This window comes from Scyliorhinus torazame, chromosome 3 (genome assembly GCF_047496885.1).
Source record: "Scyliorhinus torazame isolate Kashiwa2021f chromosome 3, sScyTor2.1, whole genome shotgun sequence".
Taxonomy (NCBI): Eukaryota; Metazoa; Chordata; class Chondrichthyes; order Carcharhiniformes; family Scyliorhinidae; genus Scyliorhinus; species Scyliorhinus torazame.
This window is the reverse complement of record NC_092709.1, coordinates 25,522,096-25,543,781: the sequence shown is the minus strand read 5'-3', so window position 1 is coordinate 25,543,781 and position 21,686 is coordinate 25,522,096. Positions and strand designations below refer to the sequence as shown.

Genomic DNA, 21,686 nt, shown 5'->3' with positions numbered 1-21,686 from the left:
TGGTCTACATTTACTTTATCAATCCCTTTTATTACTTTATATACCTCAATCAGATCGCCTCTCATCGTTCTAAACACCAGCGAGTATAAGCCCATGGGGGAAAAGTGGAAACAGCCACGATCATAATGAATGGCAGAGCTGGCTCGAAGGGCCAAATGGCCTCCTCCTGCTCCTATTTTCTTTGTTTCTAATACCAGAAATGTGTGAGTATACAAGTCAAGAATGAATTGACCGACTGAGTCTCTTTTCTCTTGAAAACAATTAGGCTGAGGGTGACCTATAGATTTCTTTAGAATTATGATAGGTTTTGGTAGAGTGGATACAGAGAGAATGGCCAGGATTTTCCAGTCCCAGCCGTGACGGCTGTTCTTGCGGTGGCACGGAAAGTTTGACGGATCAGCCAAAGGTCTGTTGACTACGGGTGGGAATTTCTGGTCTGTCAGCGGATGGGACGGGGAAATCCCGGTCAGTGTCTCCTCTTGTGGGGATGAGCAGTGGAGGCCGTCGATATAAGGTAGTCAGCAAGAAATCTGATAGAGACGTGGAAGAAACCTCTTTACCCAAAGAGTGGTGAGAATGTAGAGGCCACTACTACAGGAAGTGGTTGAAGCAAATCATACGGAAGCACTGAATGGGAAGCTAGACAAGCATTTCAGGGAGAAGGAAATAGAGAGTTATAGCGATACATTTAGATAGGAGATGCTGGGGGTTGGGGGGGGGATATGCAAGTAACGGATGAACAATGGCATTGACTAGTTTGGCTGAATAGCCTGTTTCTGTCCCCTATAACCAATGCAATCTGATTCATCCCTCTTCAACAACAATGAATATGGCCACACTAGTGAAGGTTGGAACATTGTGGAGAAAGTTGTCCTAATTTACCGCCTTCTCCATCCCCCAGGAAGTTACTTTGCTGCAGTGGATTCTCTGGCCGAATCCCTGCGAAATTGCGTAACCTGGAATTTAGGGCCGATCCATTTACCCAATGAATTGGCAGCCCTAATTAATAGGCCATGTTTTCTTCCAGTCCAGCGACGATCAGTTCAGTTGACGTGCTTGCTGCAGTAATCTCCTATTGTCTGCCATTAAGCTGATCATGTGCAACAGTGCCGTCTCTGCTCCTGGGCATCATTCTAACTCACCGACCTGGCAGGGCGGCAGAGAATTCTTTTTCACCTCGAATTTAGAGCACGGAAATAGGCCACTGATCAGAATAAGTCTCACTCCCCACAAGGGCCTCCTTCCACCCTCCTCCATCTCACACATCACCATTACCGTCTACTCCTTTCTCCCTCATGTGTTCATCCAGCATCAATACTATTACCCCCAACTGCACCATGTTATAGTGAGTTCCACTCTCTGACCACTCTCTGAGTGAAGATCACTCCTGAATTCTGTATTGGATTTATTGGTAACTACCTTATATTCACGGTCCCTAGTTTTAAATTCCTTGACAAATAAAGCACCTTCTCTACATCAATTGTATCATCATTTAAAAAAGATTCATTACTCTATTCAGGTTCCAGTGCAAGATGGCAGCGGAGCATGGCGATTCTCTGTGAGCTCTCCCGAACAGATCTTCTTTTTACATATCTTATAATCGTGCTAATCTTTTAAAATTTAATTCTAAGACTAACATTATTACTAACCTTTCTCTTTTATCTTACCTTGCAGGTTTGAAGATCCTCCACGGCCCATGGAAGAGACCTTTTGACCCGACTCGACCTGCCCTGGCTGCACTCCAGATGACCCGACTCGACCCGGAAGCGGATTAGGCCCAATCCGGAAGAGCGGCCCCGACCTTGACCTGATTAATACTACACCCTGTATGCTTCACCCGATGCCGGTGTCTATGTAGTTACATTGTGTACCTTGTGTTGCCCTATTATGTATTTTCTTTTATTTCCTTTTCTTTTCATGTACTTAATGATCTGTTGAGTTGCTCGCAGAAAAATACTTTTCACTGTACCTCGGTGCACGTGGCAATAAACAAATCCAGATCCAGGTAGTGGAAGCAAACATCAATACAAATATTCTTTGGTTTCTGCATTGGCAGTGAGTGTCAGGTCCAATCACTTTATTCACAACTTAGCTTCATTCACATCAGTAAAAAACTGAACATTAGAAATCTGAAACAGAAACAGAAAATACTGGACAATCTCAGCAGGCCTGACAGCATCTGTGGAGAGAGAAGGCAGCTAACGTTTTTAAGGGAAGGACCCCCAATCGAACGGTCACCAGTGATTTTTAAAAAAAAATTTTATTAAGGCATATATAATTTTAAATATAATTGTCAAGAGGAAAAACAACAGAACAAATAACATCCACTCAACCAATAACCAAAGCCAGCCAACGTGGCTTACATACACAGTTTCCAGTGATCTAACCACCTCCCTAGCGAGTGGTCACGGGGCACCACCCAGTACATCTATTTAAAAACAAGAAGCTAGCGTAATGACTGCTGTGGGGATCCGAGGAGGTGAGTCGCCATCTTCAAAATTGTGCAGCCAGCCCGGGGGCACTTGGGTCGCTGCCCCAGTGTGCAAAGGGGTTGGTAGCCCCTGGGGGTGAAGGGCTCATCTTGGGGGGGTTACCATCGGTGGTTGGGTTCACCCGTGAGCTGGGGGGGGAGGGGGGGTGCAGGTGGTCCAGTGCCCGTGAGCCCGGCATGCCGTCTCCTGGATCGTGTATACCCCGCAAGTCTGATAGAGCCTCAGAGGCCTTCTGAGCATGAAAAGGACACAGAGAGAGTTAGGGCAGCACGGTCGCATTGTGGATAGCACAATTGCTTCACAGCTCCAGGGTCCCAGGTTCGATTCCAGCTTGGGTCACCGCCTGTGCGGAGTCTGCACGTTCTCCCCGTGTGTGCGTGGGTTTCCTCCGGGTGCTCCGGTTTCCTCTCACAGCCCAAAGATGTGCAGGTTAGGTGGCTTGGCCATGATAAATTGCCCTTAGTGTCCAAAATTGCCCTTAGTGTTGGGTGGGGTTACTGGGTTATGGGGATAGAGTGGAGATGTTGACCTCTTTCCAAGAGCTGGTGTAGACTCGATGGGCCGAATGGCCTCCTTCTGCACTGTAAATTCTATGAAAATCTATGAGCACTCAGCAGTGTGAGCAGCCAGCAGCCTGTAAACAGCACCAAAGGGGTGCGTTTAAAAGCAGCAATGGCGGTCTGAGCCAGGCCACCCTGATCTTGAGGGTGCCAGGCCCATGGACTTTGCACTACATCACTACCCGCTACTGCCCCCCCCGGTTCGGGTAGCCATCCCTCAGCAAGCATGACAGTTTTCAACGGGTTTTCAGTGTTTGTACAGCCTCCGCTCCCCTCCACAGCCATGGCGCCCAATCCACATTTCTAAATATTTGTAATATTCACCCCGCGAGACTTCCACCTGAGAGGAGTGGAGCAAGCGGAAGGGCGGAGCATATTGTGTCCAACCCACTAATCATATTTAAATGCATGCAAATACTGGTTTTGCATGTCGCTGCCAGCGCGGGGCGCAAACCTCACTATTGCCACCAGCGAGGGACCCGAATTGACACCGAGCGTAGATATCGATTTTGGCCGGACGCCTGATTCTCCGTCTGATCGCGTGTTCGAGTTTGCGGTGTCACGAGGGGGAAAATTTTGCCCATAGACTTTGATTCCCCATTCCTTTGCTCTAACGGGATTCTCCGTTCCTTCCCGCTGGCGGGATTCTCCATTCCTTCGCGCCGGCGGGATTCCCCGTCCCCGCTGCGGTGAATGGAAATTTGGCTGAGCACCAAATCCTCCGTCCTCGCCGGCAGCGGTAGCGAGGCGGACTAGCAAGGGAGAACCCCGCTCATATATATAGTCGCCTTCGACACTTCCATGCAGTTTCGGAAAGTATTCGATTTCAAATTTGGGAGCTCTTACCCTGACTCAAAAGCCATTTCACGTGCCGTTGCAACAATATTTCGATCAAGTTCCATTTCCGTTTATTCCATCCCCAAGTAGAAAATGGTCCCTTAACTCTTCTTTGACAAATCCCTGGTGCCCTGTCATCAATTCATGTCACCGTCCACACCAGGTCGTATGGATGTAACTACCCTGTGCGATACTGAGCCATCAGGACAAGCACTTAAAGCAGGGCTGCAAAAAATGCTGGATACATCATTAGATTGGGCAACGAGAAGTGCCAGAGAGAATCAATCATTATCCCAGTAATTTAAATTATTTCAGCACGTTGATTGTAAAAAATAACTTTTGCCGGCTGAATTTTGCATGAAGGAACATCTCCATCCTCACCACAATATCAGTTTTTTAAAGATTTGAGCTTTGATTAGGGTATCATTCTGACCCATCAAGACCTGAGATAGAGCAATCAAAGATCTTTGTCTGCAACACACCCCTCGGGGGACCGGACAAGTTTACTTCAAGACAGACTAGTTGAGTAGTATGAAAGGCCTGGATTGATGGTATTTTCCAACGTACTGAGTGGGTGACTGAACTTGTTTACTCAGCTTATCATCTTTATCAGAGCAAATAAATACGTGCCATTTTCTCGTATTTAGACTCATAAGTGGAGTGGCTCATAAATGAAGCTGCAGAAGAAAGTTTTGAATATGTTGTGGTTAAATGTGCTCGCTCATGATTGATCTGTGATAGTTGCAAATTCCTGGACGTTTTTAAGTCGAACCTAGATCAGCATAGAGCTTCAAAGGCTTCTGAAGCAATTGATAATTGAAAGAAGGCAGGAAGCATGAGGCAGTTATTCCCACGAACCAGTTCGATGGGAAAAATCTGTTTTCATTGTGGAAATGGCACTTAGCAAATATTATAATCAGTTTACAATTGAACAAAATAAAAATGCAATTTAATTAAATATCTTTTTAGGTGGATGCACTGAAAGCAGAAACACATATAAGATAGCTGTTCAAATGTTTCAGTCTTACATGGTATTGGAGGTAGTTTGGTATTTGTAAACCAGGAGTGTTAAATACTTTTTCACCTCCAGCAAATGGCAGGTGCAACCCAATACTTTGAATACCTGACGTGAAGAGTGATGTGTTTTTATGTGTCTTTTTGAGTATAAATACCATGCTATCTTTCTCTTCAGTTTCTTCTCCTGTTCTGCTAAGCGACACAGTGGCAGGCATCTTTCCTTTTGGCTTTTCCCATGTCCATTACTCACCAGTCAATCAGAGCTACCACAAGAGTGCTTCAGGCACATAGTCACACAAAATGGCAGTGTGAAACAGGCCAGCCAATCTATGTTGTTGTTGAGCGTTCACATGAGTACGGTTCCTAATCCCCAATGCCTGCCCTGTTCCCTTTACCGGCCTTTCCCTCAAATAACACATCAAGCGTCAGCTTCGGCTCAGTGCCTTTGAGTTAAAAGGTAAGTCTGAGTCCAGTAATTTGAGCATTAATTCCAGATTGATACTCTGGTGCAGTCGTGAGGGAGTGCTACATTGTTGAACGTGCCATCATTCAGATGTGGGCCGGGATTCTTCATTTCAGAGACTATGGGCGGGATTCTCCGTTGCCCGATGGCGATATCGTAATTGGCGATTGGGTGGAGAATCGACTCTGATGCCCAAGTTGGGACCAGCGCAAGTTTGATGCTGGTCAACCATGCTCCGCACCCTCGGAAATGGCATCATCGCGTAGCACGCCGCGCGTTGTTGCAATGGCGTTGGCACGTCATTGGCCGGCCCTCCCGTGATGCTCCGCCTCCGATGAGCTGAGTTCCTGACGGCGTTTGGTCTCAGCGGTCACAAAACCAGCGTGGCGGCTGCGGACTGTATCCAGCATGCCACACTCGGCCGGGATCCGTGCTGCTGGCCATGGGGGCTTCCGCGAGGGTGGGAGGACTGGTGGTGGTGGCCAGGGGATGGCCTGTGGGATCGTGGATGGCGGGTCAGGTCTGCGAACAGTCGACACCATGTTGTACGGCGCAGCCGCTGCAGGCCATCTGCAGGGTTACTGTCCTTGTGGAGTTTGCACATTCTCTCCGTGTCTGCAAGGGGTTCACGCCCACCCCCCCCCCCGAACCCAACAATGTGCAGGGTAGGTGGATTGGCCACGCTAAAATTCCCTTTCATTGGAAAAATTAGAAAAACAAAGCACTGAGATCTTGACATCAGGAGCTGTGAACTTGGGTCTGGTTTCACGATATTCTGCTTGGGCGTTTTAATGCATTTTAGCCTGTGCAGGGAATCCTATAGTGCGGAGATGTGATGCTCTCCATTCCTCTGCTCACATATGAATAAAGACGATACTTAAGGTTCAGTGATGGCCACTAAGTCCACTCCAACAATGCACTCCTGACAGACAGCACAGAAGGAGGCCATTTTGATGGTTCCAGTTCCTTCAACGCACTAGCCAATTGGACCCACTCCCCTCTACTTTTCCCAAGGCCCTGCATATTTTTCTTCAAGTATGCATCAAATTCTCTTTTGAAAGTTACTGTTAAAAAAATTATTTGCAGAATGTGGGCATCACTGGAAAGGTCAACATTTATCACTCATCCCTAATTGCAATTGGAAACACGGTGGTGTTGAACCACTGCAGGTTTAGCAGTTGGATACAACCAAATGGTTTGCTCAGCCGTTTCAGATGGCAGTTAAGGATCAACTACATACTGTGGGTTTGGCATCACATATCGGCTGTGTCATGATATTCAGGTAAACATCATAGCACATACATACATACACACTGATGGACAGATCAACGGACTAATCAACACACACAACACAACAGCCAATCAAAGGCAAGAGCATACACAGTACAAAACAGAACACGCCACGTCCTGGGCACTCGAGCAGGAGACGGCTCAGGGCACAGAGCTTATTACAAGCCACTCAGACTTCCACCATGTGCTGAGTGCCACGACAAGATAGAATTAGGAATAGGTCCACAGAATCAAGGGTCATGATCGAACCTCAGTAAACAGTTTACCAGTGCAAATAGATGTTTGAAATGAAACTGCGTTGTACCATTCGCAACCGTGTTGGTTCGTCTGTGTAGCAGAGTACCCAACACTTCAGAGTACCAGGAGTGACTTTGGTACCTACCTACAAATCCTCCGGAATCTGCCATCCTGCGCCATGGACACCGTCAGCCTGCCGCAGCCGCTACAAGTCGCTGGAAACCTCGGCGTTAATTGGAAGCTGTTCAAACAGCGCTTCCAGCTCTTTCTGGAAGCCAACGAAAAGGAAAGCGCCTCGGACACCAGAAAGCTCGCCATCCTCCTCACCACGGCAGGTCAACACGCCATCCATGTCTACAACTTCCTGGTGTTCGCGGAAGGTGAGGACAAGACCAAATATAAGACGGTCCTTCTCAAGCTCGACCAACACTTCAACGTCGAGGTCAATGAGAGCTTCAAGAGGTATCTCTTCCAGCAGCGCCTGCAAGGTAAGGATGAGTCCTTTCAGTCATTCCTTACGCATCTCTGTATCCTCACGCAGTCCTGCGGTTACGACATCACCTCCGATTCCATGGTTCGGGACCAGATCGTTTTTGGGGTCACCTCGGGCACCCTACGCCAGCAGCTCTTAAAAATAAAAGGCCTCACCTTAGCCTCCGCAATCGAAGCCTGTGTCCTGCACGAAAACGCGACTAGCCGCTATACCCAATTTCAGGCGGCCGAATCGGCGCTTCAGGGGACCTACGCGGCCGGATCAGTGAGGCAGACGCCCTACAAGGCCGAACGGGTCCAGGCGATCGAGTTCCTCCCGCCTGTGGCCTGGACGAGGGCGGCCATTTTGCGCGCTTTTCGAGGCCTCCCATGCTTGTGCACGCCAAAAACTACGGCAACACTGAGGGACGTGATGGGCAGGCGCGCTCGACGCAAGACCGAACTGCGCATGCGCAGTGGCGCAACGAACGCCATGACGTCACGACGTGCGGCAACTGTGGAGCCGCACATTTAAAGCGGCAATGTCCCGCAAGAACCCGACAATGTCTCCGCTGTGGCAAGGTGGGCCACTACGCTGCCTGCTGTCGAGCAGCTCAACCTGTCAATGTTCCCCAACTCCGACAATCTCGCAGGGACGTGCGGACCATTCAGCCTCCTTATTACGAGTCATGCCCAGACGATATCCAGACCAGTGGCACAGATGACCGGGACGCCTTCCGTGTTGCGGTCATTGATGGGAACCGAATGTCTCCAGCCAGGACCCACCAGCCGATGCAAGTTAACACTGTCAATCCGGGTGATGAATGGTGTGCCATCCTAACGGTCAACCGATCACCGATAACATTCCGTCTGGACACTGGCGCCTCCGCCAACCTCATAGCATGGTCAGTCTTCTACGCCATGAAGGTCAGACCACCAATTCGGCTGTCCCGTTGCAGGATGGTCGACTACAACGGGAACGTTATCCCGGCTATGGGATCCTACCAGCTCCAGGTGACATCAACACCACACACGGCCACACTCTCATTCGAGATAGTCGGATCATCGAAGGACTCCCTGCTAGGCGCACAGGCATGCAAGGCTCTCCACCTCGTGCAATGAGTCCACTCTCTCTCTCCAGACGGCATATCTGACTTCCCGGATGCAGAGTTCAGCGCACAGCTCCAATCGCTCCTCGCCCACAACCAGGAGGCATTCGAGGGCATGGGATACCCAAACGGGAAGAGATCACGAGCGAAATGGCCCGGGCTAAAATCTTCACAAAACTGGATGCCTCGAAGGGTTTTTGGCAGATCCAACTGGATCTGTCCAGCCGAAAGCTGTGCACCTTCAACACCCCTTTCAGCAGGTTCTGCTACAACCGAATGCCATTTGGCATCATCTCGGCATCCGAGGCCTTTCACAGGATCATGGAGCAGATGATGGAGGGCATCAAAGGGGTGCGCGTCTACGTGGATGACATCATCATCTGGTCAACCACACCACAGGAGCACATCTATCGTCTCCAGCGCGTCTTTGCGCGCATACGCGAAAACGTCCTGCGCTTCAACCGAGCCAAGTGTTCTTTCGGCCAAACCGAGCTGAAGTTCCTGGGGGACCACATTTCCCGGTCAGGGGTCCGTCCAGATGCAGACAAGGTGAGCGCCATTACAGCCATGCCGCAGCCGGCAGACAAGAAAGCAGTGCTACGCTTCCTAGGCATGGTCAACTTCCTGGGGAAGTTCATTCCCAACCTTGCCTCCCACACGACAGTTCCGCGTCACCTCGTCAAGAAGTCCACAGAGTTCCAATGGCTACACACACACCAGCAGGAATAGGAGGAGCTCAAACTTAAGCTCACCACAGCACCGGTATTGGCGTTTTTCGACACATCTCGTGACACTAAAATCTCGACTGATGCCAGCCAGTCCGGCATTGGGGCGGTGCTCCTACAGCGGGATGACACTGCGTCATGGGCCCCGGTTGCCTATGTCTCGCAGGCCATATCCCCCGCAGAACAGCGCTACGCGCAGATCGAAAAGGAGTGCCTGGGCTTGCTAACCGGGTTGGACAAGTTCCATGACTATGTGTATGGTCTCCCCCGGTTTACCGTTGAGACTGACCACCGTCCCCTGGTCAGCGCCATAAATAAGGACCTGAACGAGATGACCCCTCGCCTCCAGCGCATCCTACTTAAACTTAGGAGGTATGATTTCCAACTGGTCTACACCCCGGGTAAGGACCTTATCATTGCGGATGTCCTATCGCGAGCAGTGAGCACACCGCCCGATTCGGAGGGGTTCGTCTGTCAGGTCGAGGCGCAGGTGGCTTTCACATCGGTAAATCTGCCAGCTGACGACTCCAGTCCGGCCCGTATTCACAGGGAGGCTGCGGCTGGCCCCCTTCTACAACGTGTGATGTGCCACATGACGGGAGGATGGCTCAAAGGGCAGTGCCCGCAGTTCTACAATGTCCGAGACGACTTGGCCGTCATTGATGGTGTCCTTCTAAAGCTGGACCGGATTGTGATTCCGCACAGCATGCACAAACTGGTCCTCGACCAACTACACGAAGGCCACCTAGGGGTCGAGAAGTGCAGACGGAGGGCCCGAGAGGTGGTTTACTGGCCGGGCATCAGTGATGACATTGCCAATATGGTGCTCAACTGCCCCACCTGCCAAAGGTTTCAACCGGCGCAACGTCCTGAGACGCTTCTGCCCCATGAGCTGGTGACGTCCCCCTGGGCGAAGGTGGGTGTGGACCTCTTTCACGCGCTCGGCAGGGACTATGCCATCATCATTGACTACTTTTCCAACTATCCAGAGGTCATACGCCAGCACGATTTGACATCGTCCGCTGTCATAAGGGCCTGCAAAGACACCTTCGCTCACCACGGCATTCCGATTACTGTCATGTTGGACAATGGGCCCTGTTTCGCCAGCCAGGAATGGTCACCTTTTGCTGCCTCGTATGGTTTCACACACGTGACGTCCAGCCCTCTGCATCCCCAGTCCAATGGAAAGGCGGAGAAGGACGTTCACATTGTCAAGTGGCTCCTCTGCAAGGTTGCTGCTGCCGGATCGGATTTCTGCCTAGCCCTGCTGGCCTATCGCTCGGCCCCACTAGCCACTGGCCTCTCACCAGCCCAGCTGTTGATGGGCCGCGCCCTCAGGACCACTGTGCCTTCCATTCTGGCACACACAACCAACCATGCTCTGGTACTACACAGAATGCAACAGCAGCGCGGTCGCCAGAAGAGGGCATATGACACACGGGCAACTGATCTTCCTGCCCTGGCCCCTGGAGACGAAGTCCGCATCCACCTACCAGAAGTTGGCTGGTCAGCACCTGCCGAAGTTCTCCGACACGTGGCTCCCCGCTCGTTCCTGGTTCGCATGCCTGAAGGATCCATTCGTAGGCGCAATCGCCGGGCTCTTTGCCTACTTCCACGCTCGCTACAGGACCTTACACCGACACCGCGCCCTCCTGTTGTTCCTGATATCGACTTTGTGAAGCTTCCTGCCACCATGCCCTTTCTGTCGTCGCCCGTGGCCAGGCCCATTCCTCAGCCGGTGGTTCCAGACCTCCCTTGAGGCGGTCAACCCGAATTAGTCGCCCACCTACTAGACTGGACTTATGAGACTGCTTGTACATTGAACTCATACTACCACTGTGTTAATATGTTTCTGTTCTTATCGTTACAGGAATTTGTTTTGCCGTTCAACATTTCCCCGTTCTTTGTTTATGGTACAAACTCGTTGTTATGTCGCACCCGACATCGCCCCTTGTATATAGTTTAGCCCCATGTACATGCTGTAAATATTGCACACACACACATTTAGCTACACTCAGTACACATCTCTATTTATGACCACGTAGGCACATGTTCTTGTACAAAAAGGGGGGATGTCATGATATTCAGGTAAACATCATAGCACATACATACATACACACTGATGGACAGATCAACGGACCAATCAACACACTCAATATGACAGCCAATCACAGGCAAGAGCATACACAGTACAAAACAGGGAACACGACACTTCCTGGGCATTCGAGCAGGAGACGGCTCAGGGCTCAGAGCTCATTACAAGCCAGTCAGACAACCACCATGTGCTGAGTGCCACTACAAGATAGAATTAGGAATAGGTCCACAGAATCAAGGGTCATGCTCGAACCTCAGTAAACAGTTTACCAGTGTAAATAGATGTTTGAAATAAAACTGCGTTGTACCATTCGCAACCGTGTTGGTTCGTCTGTGTAGCTGAGTACCCAACACTTCAGGCTGGCCCAGGTAAGGACAGTAGATGTCCTCCCCAGAAAGGACAATGGAAAACCAGATGGGTTTTGCAAGAGTCTAGTAGTGTCAAGGTCACGATCACTGGTCAGTGCCACTTTAACCGAGGTTTGTTTAATCGAGTGGATTTAAACTCCCATTTGCCATGGTAGCATTTGAACTCACCGCTCTGGATCATTTTTTCAGGCCTCTAGATCAGGCATTGTCAAACTCAGGGGGCGCGCCCCGCAGGGGGTGGCGGGCGGGTGTCGGGAGGGTTGCGGAGCTCCCGATCGCGCAAATCGGCGCACAACAGCCACAGCAGTCGGCCGTTAAAAGCGCTGACTGCAAGCAGCCTTCAAAATGCCACCTACATGTAAAAAAAATGCAGCCGCACTGCGCATGCGTGCCGATGATCGGGCACGCATGCGCAGTGCGGCCGCTTTTTTTTTTTAAACGGTCGTAGCTTTTTGTTTTACAAGTTCGGGGAGGTTTTATTCATTTATTTTATTCACTTAATTTTTATTTTTTTCATTTATTTTATTCATGAAATTTTTTTTTTTTGCAAGTTCGGGAGGGGGGTGGGGGGGGGGGTTTATTTGATAAAATTTTACCGGAAAAAAATGCAGAACTTTGGACAGAAGGAGACTCCATACTTTCCGACACTGGAAGGCTTCATCTTCATCCAACAGGTTCCATTGGAGGAGCGTGTACAAGTGGCCAAAGGGACCCAAAACCATTTCCTCCATTTTTGTCAGCGGCAAACAAGGTAAGAGAAAATGGTGGATCGTGCAGGTCAGCCGGCGTGGGTCGCGTCGGTCGGCCGGCGCAGGTCATGAAGGTCGGCCGGGTTGGATCCCGAAGGTTGGCTGGTTGGTAAAAATGGGTCCCCGGAAAAAAAGTTTGAAGAACACTGCTCTCGATTACTCGTCCAGCAACCTAACTGCTCTGCTACCATTTATCAAGTCACCTCCCATCACCCTTTCAGGTGGTACATTACAGATTTTAACCCCTTGTGTTAAAAAATTGCCTCAACTTCCCCCCTCGGGTCTTTTTGCAATGGTCAAAATGTAGCTCCTCCTTGGGGCGGCACGGTCTAGTGGCGCTGAGGACTCGGGTTCAATCCCGATCCCGGGTCACTATCCGTGTGGAATTTGCACATTCTCCCCATGTCTGCGTGGGTCTCACGTCCACAACCTTAAGGTGTGCAGGGTAAGTGGATTGGCCGCACTAAATTGCCCCTTAATTGGAAAAAAAAAAGAATTGGGCGCTCTAAATTTAATAAATAAATAAATAGATCAATAACTAAATATAGCTCCTCCGGTTATCAACCCAGATCCTGTCACTGGAAACAGGCTCTCCTTATTTACTCTTATCAAAACTCTTTCTAATCTTCAGCAACACGAGGGAGGGGAAAAAGGCTATTTAGTTAGGAATCTTATTGGGCTGTGGCTGAGAGATTAGTGAGTTAGTTAGCTTAACGTATTGAACCGTGATAAAGAATTTAGAAGCAAGCAGTGCCATTTTAAGAACAAAACACTTGAAGCATGTTTGCACAGGGGAAATCCCAAATTATAGCTTGTGTTTCCGTTCGTCGTCAACTAAACCTTAACTATGGTCTGTCTGGGCACCACACTCTTGGCCGAGCCACTGCAACTTGTTTGCTTGCTGATCATTTTGGTTGGGAGCCATGAGCCACTGTGTTGAGCTTTGAATCCCATCCATCCCATCCGGATTTTTGGGTGGGTGTCATATTGGACTTGAGGCATTGGACGGAATTTTCCAAAAAAATGGCAAGGTGAATGTATTATACCAATAATCCACCATTGTATCAGTATCATGCTTTGCCTTTGCATCTATGCTATGCTGTTGCCCTTGTGGGCTCCACCTATGGGCCATTGTATGGCATCATCCATAGGGGAACATGTTGAGACACGTATGGGCTCCGCCCATGGCTCCTCCCCTTGAATGGAGGGTATAAAGAGCAGTCGACCTGTAGGCGGCGCACAGTATTGTGTCAGTCACAGGCAGGCACTGTTCTAAGTTGATTAAAGCCACGGTTTACTTTTACTCTTGTCTCGAGTGAATTGATGGTCGCATCAATTTAACCAACTTAAACGCAACTATGGAATCGGCCCTCAAACCTGACCGACTGGAACTCGACCCGCAGGCCGCGGAGGCGAAAGACATTTTTTCGCACTGGCTTCGATGCTTCAAGGCTTATCTCGCAGCCGCCTCCACGCCTTCCGTCACTGACGAACAGAAGCTGAGCCTCCACCACACACGGGTGAGCCATCGAATCTCTGTTCAACTCGACGAGGCCTCCTCCTACGCAGACGCCCTCGCGATGCTCGAATGCCTCTATGTACGGCCCGTGAACGAGGTCTACGCGCGACACATCCTCACCACTCGCCGCCAGCGTCCTGGGGAGTCACTAGATAACTATCTACGCGACCTCAAAGCCCTCGCACGCAACTGCAATTACCAGGCCCTTACGGCCACTCGGCATATGGAACTCGCCATCCGAGACGTCTACGTGGCGGGAGTCCGGTCTAATTACCTGAGACAGCGCCTCCTCGAAAAGGGGCCCTGGACCTGGATGAGACGGTAAAGTTAGCCTCCACTCTGGAAGTGGCGTTCCAGAGCCTTACCGCGTTCCCGGCTGACCACAGGACCCCCTCGTGGACCCCCGACCACAGACTACCCCAGGTCTGTGCCGCGCGGCCACCCGCCCATCATGGGGGGCTACCCTGCTATTTCTGCGGCCAGTCCCAACACCCCCGGCAGCACTGCCCGGCTCGCAACACGAACTGCAACAGCTGCGGGAGAAGAGGACATTTCGCCAAAGTCTGCCTGGCCAGGTCTAAGAACCCTAACTCACAGGCCCGGTCCTCAGACTCACAGGCCCGCAGACCCCGCAGCGTGGCAGCGTGTCTGCCGACTCCGCCCCCCTCATCAGCCTCGTGCTATCAGTGAGAGCAGCCATCTTCCAGTCCTCACAGCACGTGCGACTCACAGGGGCCGCCATCTTGGCCATCCTCCCCCACGCGGCCGGCCACGTGCGATCCATGGGGGCCGCCATCTTGGACAACATCTTCCTTGCCGCCTGCCACGCTTGACCAACGGGGACCGGCATCCTGGCCGCCATCTGCTACGCCTCTCGACGCCTATGATGAACATGGGCAGCCATCGCGGAGCCGCCCCAGCACCTCCGAACACACCGGCTACCCGCAACTCAGCGAGGTCACCCTGGACCAGTCGCGACCCAAGCACCTCCGGAGCTCCATGATGACCGTCCGGGTTAACGGGCACGAGACACTTTGCCTCTTCGACTCCGGGAGCACAGAGAGCTTCATTCACCCGGACATGGTAAGACGCTGCTCGCTCCCAATTTTCCCGGCTAACCAAACCATCTCCCTCGCCTCTGTGTCGCACTCTGTGCAAATCCAAGGGTGCACTACCGCAACCCTAGCAATACAGGGCGCTGAGTACGCTAATTGTAAACTATATGTGCTCCCAGACCTCTGCGCTCCTCTCCTATTGGGACTCGATTTCCAATGTAACCTCAGGAGCCTAACCCTGAAGGTCGGGGGGCCCCTGTCCCCACTCACAATATGCAGCCTCGCGACCCTAAAAGTCGACCCTCCCTCACTCTTTGCAAACCTCACCGCCGACTGCAAACCAGTCGCCACCAGAAGCAGGCGGTATAGCATACAGGACAGGACTTTTATTGGGCCCGAGGTCCAGTGCCTCTTGCGGGAGGGAGTCATCGAGGCCAGCAATAGCCCCTGGAGAGCTCAGGTGGTGGTCGTCAAGACCGGGGAAAAGTTCCGGATGCTTGTTGATTACAGCCAGACCATTAACCGGTACACGCAACTCGATGCGTACCCCCTTCCCCGGATTGCAGATATGGTAAACCCGATTGCACACTACCGCGTGTTCTCCACGGTGGATCTGAAGTCTGCATACCACCAGCTCCCAATCCGCCTGGAGGACCGCCACTACACGGCTTTTGAGGCAGACGGCCGCCTTTTCCACTTCCTCCGGGTCCCCTTTGGCGTCACGAACGGGGTTTCGGTGTTCCAAAGAACAATGGATCGAATGGTGGACCAGTACGGGCTGCGGGCCACATTTCCGTACTTGGACAATGTCACCATCTGCGGCCATGATCAGCAGGATCACGACGCCAACCTCCACCGATTTCTCCAAACCGCCCAAACCCTCAATCTCACCTACAACAGGGAGAAATGCTTTTTCCGCACGACCAGATGAGCCATCCTCGGCTACGTCGTGGAGAAAGGGGTCCTAGGACCGACACTGACCGTATGCGCCCCCTCCTGCAAATCTCTCTCCCTCACTGTCCCAAGGAGGTGCCTCGGGTTCTTTTCATATTACGCCCAGTGGGTCCCCAACTATGCAGACAAAGCTTGCCCACTAATCAAGGCCACCAACTTTCCACTGGCAACTGAGGCCTGCCAGGCTACGTCATCTTCTTCACAGCCTTCAACACGTCATTGATGACGATGAACAGCTTGCCAAGGTCATCCCCACACCCCCACTACTTGCCTTCAAACAACCGCGCAACCTCAAACGAACCATTGCAGCAAACTACCCAGTCTTCAGAACAGTGACCACGACACCACACAACCCTGTCATGGTAATCTCTGCAAGACGTGCCAGATCATCGACATGGATACCACTATTACACGTGAGAACACCACCCACCAGGTATGCGGTACATACTCGTGCGACTCGGCAAACGTTGTCTACCTCATACGCTGCAGGAAAGGATGTCCCGAAGCGTGGTACATTGGCGAGACCATGCAGACGCTGCGACAACGAATGAACGGACATCGCACCACAATCACCAGGCAGGAATGTTCCCTTCCAGTCGGGGAACACTTCAGCAGTCAAGGGCATTCAGCCTCTGATCTCCGGGTAAGCGTTCTCCAAGGCGGCCTTCAGGACGCGCGACAACGCAGAATCGCCGAGCAGAAACTTATAGCCAAGTTCCGCACACATGAGTGCGGCCTCAACCGGGACCTGGGATTCATGTCGCATTACATTCATCCCCCACCATCTGGCCTGCGAAATCCTACCAACTGTCCTGGCTTGATACAATTCACACCTCTTTAACCTGGGGTTACCCCATCTCTGGATCTGTAAAGATTTAATCACCTGCTAATGGTCGCATTCCAAGCATTGTTTGGCATCTTTGAATTTGTCTATATATGTGTTTCTGGAACATACCTCTTCATTCACCTGAGGAAGGAGCAGCGCTCCGAAAGCTAGTGACATCGAAACAAACCTGTTGGACTTTAACCTGGTGTTGTAAGACTTCGTACTAAGTTGATTAAAGCCACGGTTTACTTTTACTCTTTCCTAGAGTGAATTGATGTGTCATTTTCGGTGCGGAAGTCGGTGCGAACCCTGCCAGGCCTCGTGGCATGATGCGGATTGCAATCTTTAGGCACTTCGAAAAAGTTTTTCCCAAGGCACAAAAAGTGTCTGATTTGCCCGCCTCAAGGATGATCTGAGCACTTCAATCCAGCGTTTAAACGGCTCTCTAGCACTTGATCTCTTTCAACCTGGCGGACAGCAACTATAAGTCAAGCTCCCAGACTTTTGGAGGGGGCCCCCTTTCGATTGCTGGATGCCATGGAGGAGAGGCGGGCCTTAATTTACCCATGGGTTGGCAGGAGGCCTTCCAGCAAGGTGACGAGCCCCGCCTGGGTCACGGTGGCAACTGGTCAGTGCCAGCAGCATGACCAATAGGACGGGTGTGCAATGTAGGAAAAAGAAGAATGGGATCTGCAAAGGTAAGTCCCCCCCCCATCCACCCTTGGTATCCCACCCATCAACACCCGGAATGTCACCTTGGACCCACATGCCACCACCTCTTAGGTCCTCAGCACTCAGCTTCCCTGCATTATCCTCAAATCCCACAACCGGCCCCGCAACACTCCTCATCAGAGCCCCTCCCTTCTTAAGTGCAATGCACATGACTGTTGTCCTCAACCTCTGCCCCATCAGGAGTCCAGCTCATTATTCCCTTTTGTGTCACTGCAGGAGAAGGTTGGCCACAACCACAGAGAAAGAAAGAGAAAGATTGTGGTGGATTGCCCATAAGTGGCCCATGAAACCAGCAGCGGGGAGAGGGACAAGGTGTGGACCTGCATAGAGACCGAGGTGGGCCTGCGACAGAAAAGTGAGGATCCACTGCACCATCATCCAGATGACCAATCTCAAATGAGTTCTTTGTTGTCCAAACCCTTGACCAGGCCACGTACTAAACCCATGTCTCTTGCCTTGCAGGAACATCAATCAATAAGCCTCGTTCGTCAACCAGAAGTGCCCCCGGGCCATCCTTGACAGCGCCGAGGAAGAGATTTCCGAGGAGGACACGGATGACGTGTCACAGCTATCACCCCCATCATCCACCATCGCAGAGACAAGCGCTTCGGTGGGCAAACTTAACAGAGAGGCTTCTGAGTCACCATCTGGTGAACACCACACAACGTCTGATGCACGTCAGGTTGAGACGGGAATGTCCCAGGAATCGGACATTTGGAGGCCTGTGACTGGGAAGCCGAATGGAGGAGTCGCAAAGTCTTCAGTTGCAGGAGGTGTTGCCGGCGTTGCGTGGCATCCAGGTCAGCTGCAAGGTGGTGCCCGCAGTGGAAAGCCTGGGGCAAGACTTCAGAGCCATGGCTGGAGAACTCTGAAGTATGGCTCGGTCCCTGAGGACCATGGCTGAGGGATTTGACACCATGGTGCAGACACTGGCGTACCACCAGGACTGGCGACGCCAGATGATGTTGAGTGGTCTGGCGCTCACTCCAGCTGCTCCTCCATCCCATTTAGATACTCAAGGGCCCAGAGGGAGGAATAAGCACTGGAGCAAATCGCGGGGCTTTCCACCCAGGAGAACCTGGGAATGACCAGCCCTCCTGAATCCCCCCTTCCTTATACCCACACATCTCAGGGGCAGTGTGCAGATCAGGGTGATGCAGCTACATCAGTGCCACCCAAAAGTAGGCCGGGCCCACTAGGTCCCGGACCTCCAGAGGACGCCTGTCAAGGGCATCTCAGGCAAAAGGGCATAGAAAGTAGCAAACCGCCTCCACTTCTGATGTGCATTCTGGGAATACACCGAGGCATAGTGGGATGGCTCGCAAGAGTAAGGAGTTGCAAGGACACAGAGTGAGTACAGGTGAAGTTAGGCACAGATAGTTGGGGGTCATAATTAAAAGTCAAAATTGTACTTCTGCACCTTTGGCAAACCAGCTTTGGTTCCAAAACCCACAACCCTCTCATCCTGATGGGCCTTGTCCAGTTCAAAAGTAACATAGTCTGATTGCCTGGCATGGAGAACATCTGTGATCTCATGGATACATTTGTGGGCTGATGCCTGTGGGGTGCCACACAGGTCACCTGTTGAGCCCTGGAACAATCGCCTGGCATTGAAGTTTAGGGCTGCCATGACTTTCACAGCCACAGGGAGTGGGTGCCCCCCTCTTCAACGTGGCGCCAAGTTGGCAAGAATGTCACACAGGTGCCACAGTGCCACTGTTGAGGCGCAGTCTCCGGTGGCACATGTTGTCTGACAGCTCCATGAAGGAAACTTGGGTCCAGTAAACTCTTGGCCTCCTTCTTCACCATCGAGCTCCCTGCTCGGCTTGTGCACCATCCGGCCCTGACGCCACCCTCCTGGCCTTTTGCCACTGATTTCTCCCTGGATGCGGCTGCTCGTTGCTGCTGGAGTCTGTGCTACTCCAATGCTGTTATAAACGGAATTACCTGCTCCACGGGCCCCACCCCAAGATTTCTCAGGAAGCTGCGAGGGGTGAGGGATAGAGAGAGACAGAGAGGGCAACAGTCAGGTTTAGTGTTCTTGCCACTTACCTTAAATCCTCCCATCGCCCTTTGTCCTCCCTGGAAACAGCCATTCCTACACCTTATCTAGCAGCTAGCACTCACTCAGATGTCTTGTGCCCTTCTATCTTTATCATTTGACCAGCCCCCATCAATGCTTTCATCTCTTACGAGTCTCCTGTGGCCTCCTGTCTGGTTGTCCCCTCCCTTAATATATACATCACTGGGGGTTCTGACAGGTTGTTTCAATGGTCGGCCATCGCTCATGGACAGGGTCACTGGATGCTTATGTTTATCTTCAGGGCTAATGGATCCTCTATGACAAGCCCTGGGGTCCAGCAATCTGCTTACACATTCCCTCTCGATCCTCTACACCCAACCCTTTATCCTTATAACATGAATTTTCACCCATATCCTTGACTTTGAGAATGTGGACAGCTGACATTGTTCAGGATTAACTCCTGCTGGCCAACTAGTTTGACGAGTATGGCTGGAATTGTCCGTCGTTGGGATGCACGTTTCCTCCTGGCAGCACAACCCCGCCTGCGGGTATCCCGGTGGCGTGGGTGGTTACAATGGGAAATCCCATTGACAAGTGGTGGGAAGATAGAATCCCATCACCAGCCGATGGCACGCTGCAGAGAAACATGCGGCTGGGGAACCGGAGAATCAGCTGCATGAGTCTCAGGAATGTTAGAGGGTGCAGTAACTCTCTGCATCAGGGGTAGGCAAGACTAAGAAGCGTCATTTTTACTCAGGCTACATCATTCCGAGATCTCATTGATGTCAGGCCTTTACAGTCAATACTTGATGCACGATCAATTGGACAAAGACGAGAGTTGAATACAACTGAGGCTTTATTGCTCTAAGATGTGTGGCCTCCAACAGCAGCTGGCGAAATGGTTGCTGCACGGAGGACACACATATTTATACTCCGCCTACTGGGCGGAGCCAGCAGGCAGGGACTACCGCTGTACCTGTAGTACAAGGTGTTATCATACATCTCCTAATATATGTACAACAGTGGTTTACCACATTCACCCCCTGCTAAAATTGAGTCCGGCAGGGGTGGTGGACAACTATATACAGCAAGTTTGAGTTTAATGTACAGTATTGCAAGAAAACATTTTCTTTTGAAGTTCAGTGGGTAGACAGTCCCGAACCAGTTATAGGTTTAGTCGGTCCGGGGCCTTGATGTGCCGCTTGGAGCGACGCAGTGGTGGCGGCGATCCCAATGTTGGTCTGGTCCTCGGTGACTCCGGGAGCATGCCAAAATCCTCTTCATCCTCGGGCGTGGGCAGGGGGAGGACGGATGGTCCTGGGGGGGTTGCTGCTGGGAGCGCCGGGGGAGGGGAGCGTGGCGCCGGGCCGGGGGGGTGTGTGTGTGTGGAACCTGCTGGTGCCAGGTCCCTGAGGGAGACAGTATCCTGGTGGCCGTCGGGGTACGCTACATAGGCATACTGGAGATTCGCGTGGAGCAACTGCACCCTTTCTACCAACGGGTCTGCCTTGTGGAATCGGACTTGCCGACGGAGGAGGACGGGTCCTGGAGCTGTGAGCCACATCGGGAGCGACACCCCGGATGTGGACTACCTGGGGAAGGCAAAGAGACGTTCATGGGGTGTGTCGTCAGTGGCAGTGCACAGTAGTGACCGAATGCAGTGCAGTGCATCGGGAAGGACCTCCTGCCAGTGGGAGGCCGGGAGATTCCTGGACCGTAGGGCCAGTTGGACGGCCCTCCAGACCGTCCCGTTCTCCCTCTCTACCAGCCCATTTCCCCGGGGGTTATAGCAGGTCGTCCTGCTGGAGGCGATACCACTGCTGAGCAGGAACTGACGCAGCTCATCACTCATGAATGAGGATCCCCTGTCACTGTGGATGTAGGTGGGGAAACCAAACAGAGCAAAGATTGTGTTAAGGGCTTTGATGACGGTGGCAGACGTCATGTCAGGGCATGGGATGGCGAAGGGGAATCTGGAGTACTCATCGACCACACTGAGAAATACGTATTACGTTCGGTGGAGGGGAGGCGCCCTTTGAAATCCACGCTGAGGCGTTCAAAGAGGCGGGAGGCCTTCACCAGGCACGCACGGTCTGGCTGGGAGAAATGCGGTTTGCACCCCGCACAGGAGTAGGGCAGATTACGGGCCTTTATGAAATGGTAC

At 51.8% G+C, this 21,686-nt stretch overlaps 1 long non-coding RNA gene across 1 annotated transcript in view; it reads left to right on the top strand.

The window, feature by feature from the left end:
- The window catches only part of LOC140409475 (uncharacterized), a 35,660-nt gene extending 33,656 nt beyond the window's left edge, over positions 1-2,004 (top strand). Inside the window, exon 2 of the long non-coding RNA XR_011940344.1 lies at positions 1,675-2,004. This is a non-coding gene — a long non-coding RNA (uncharacterized lncRNA). The remainder of the gene's footprint in view (positions 1-1,674) is intronic.
- The last annotated feature ends 19,682 nt before the right edge of the window (positions 2,005-21,686 follow it).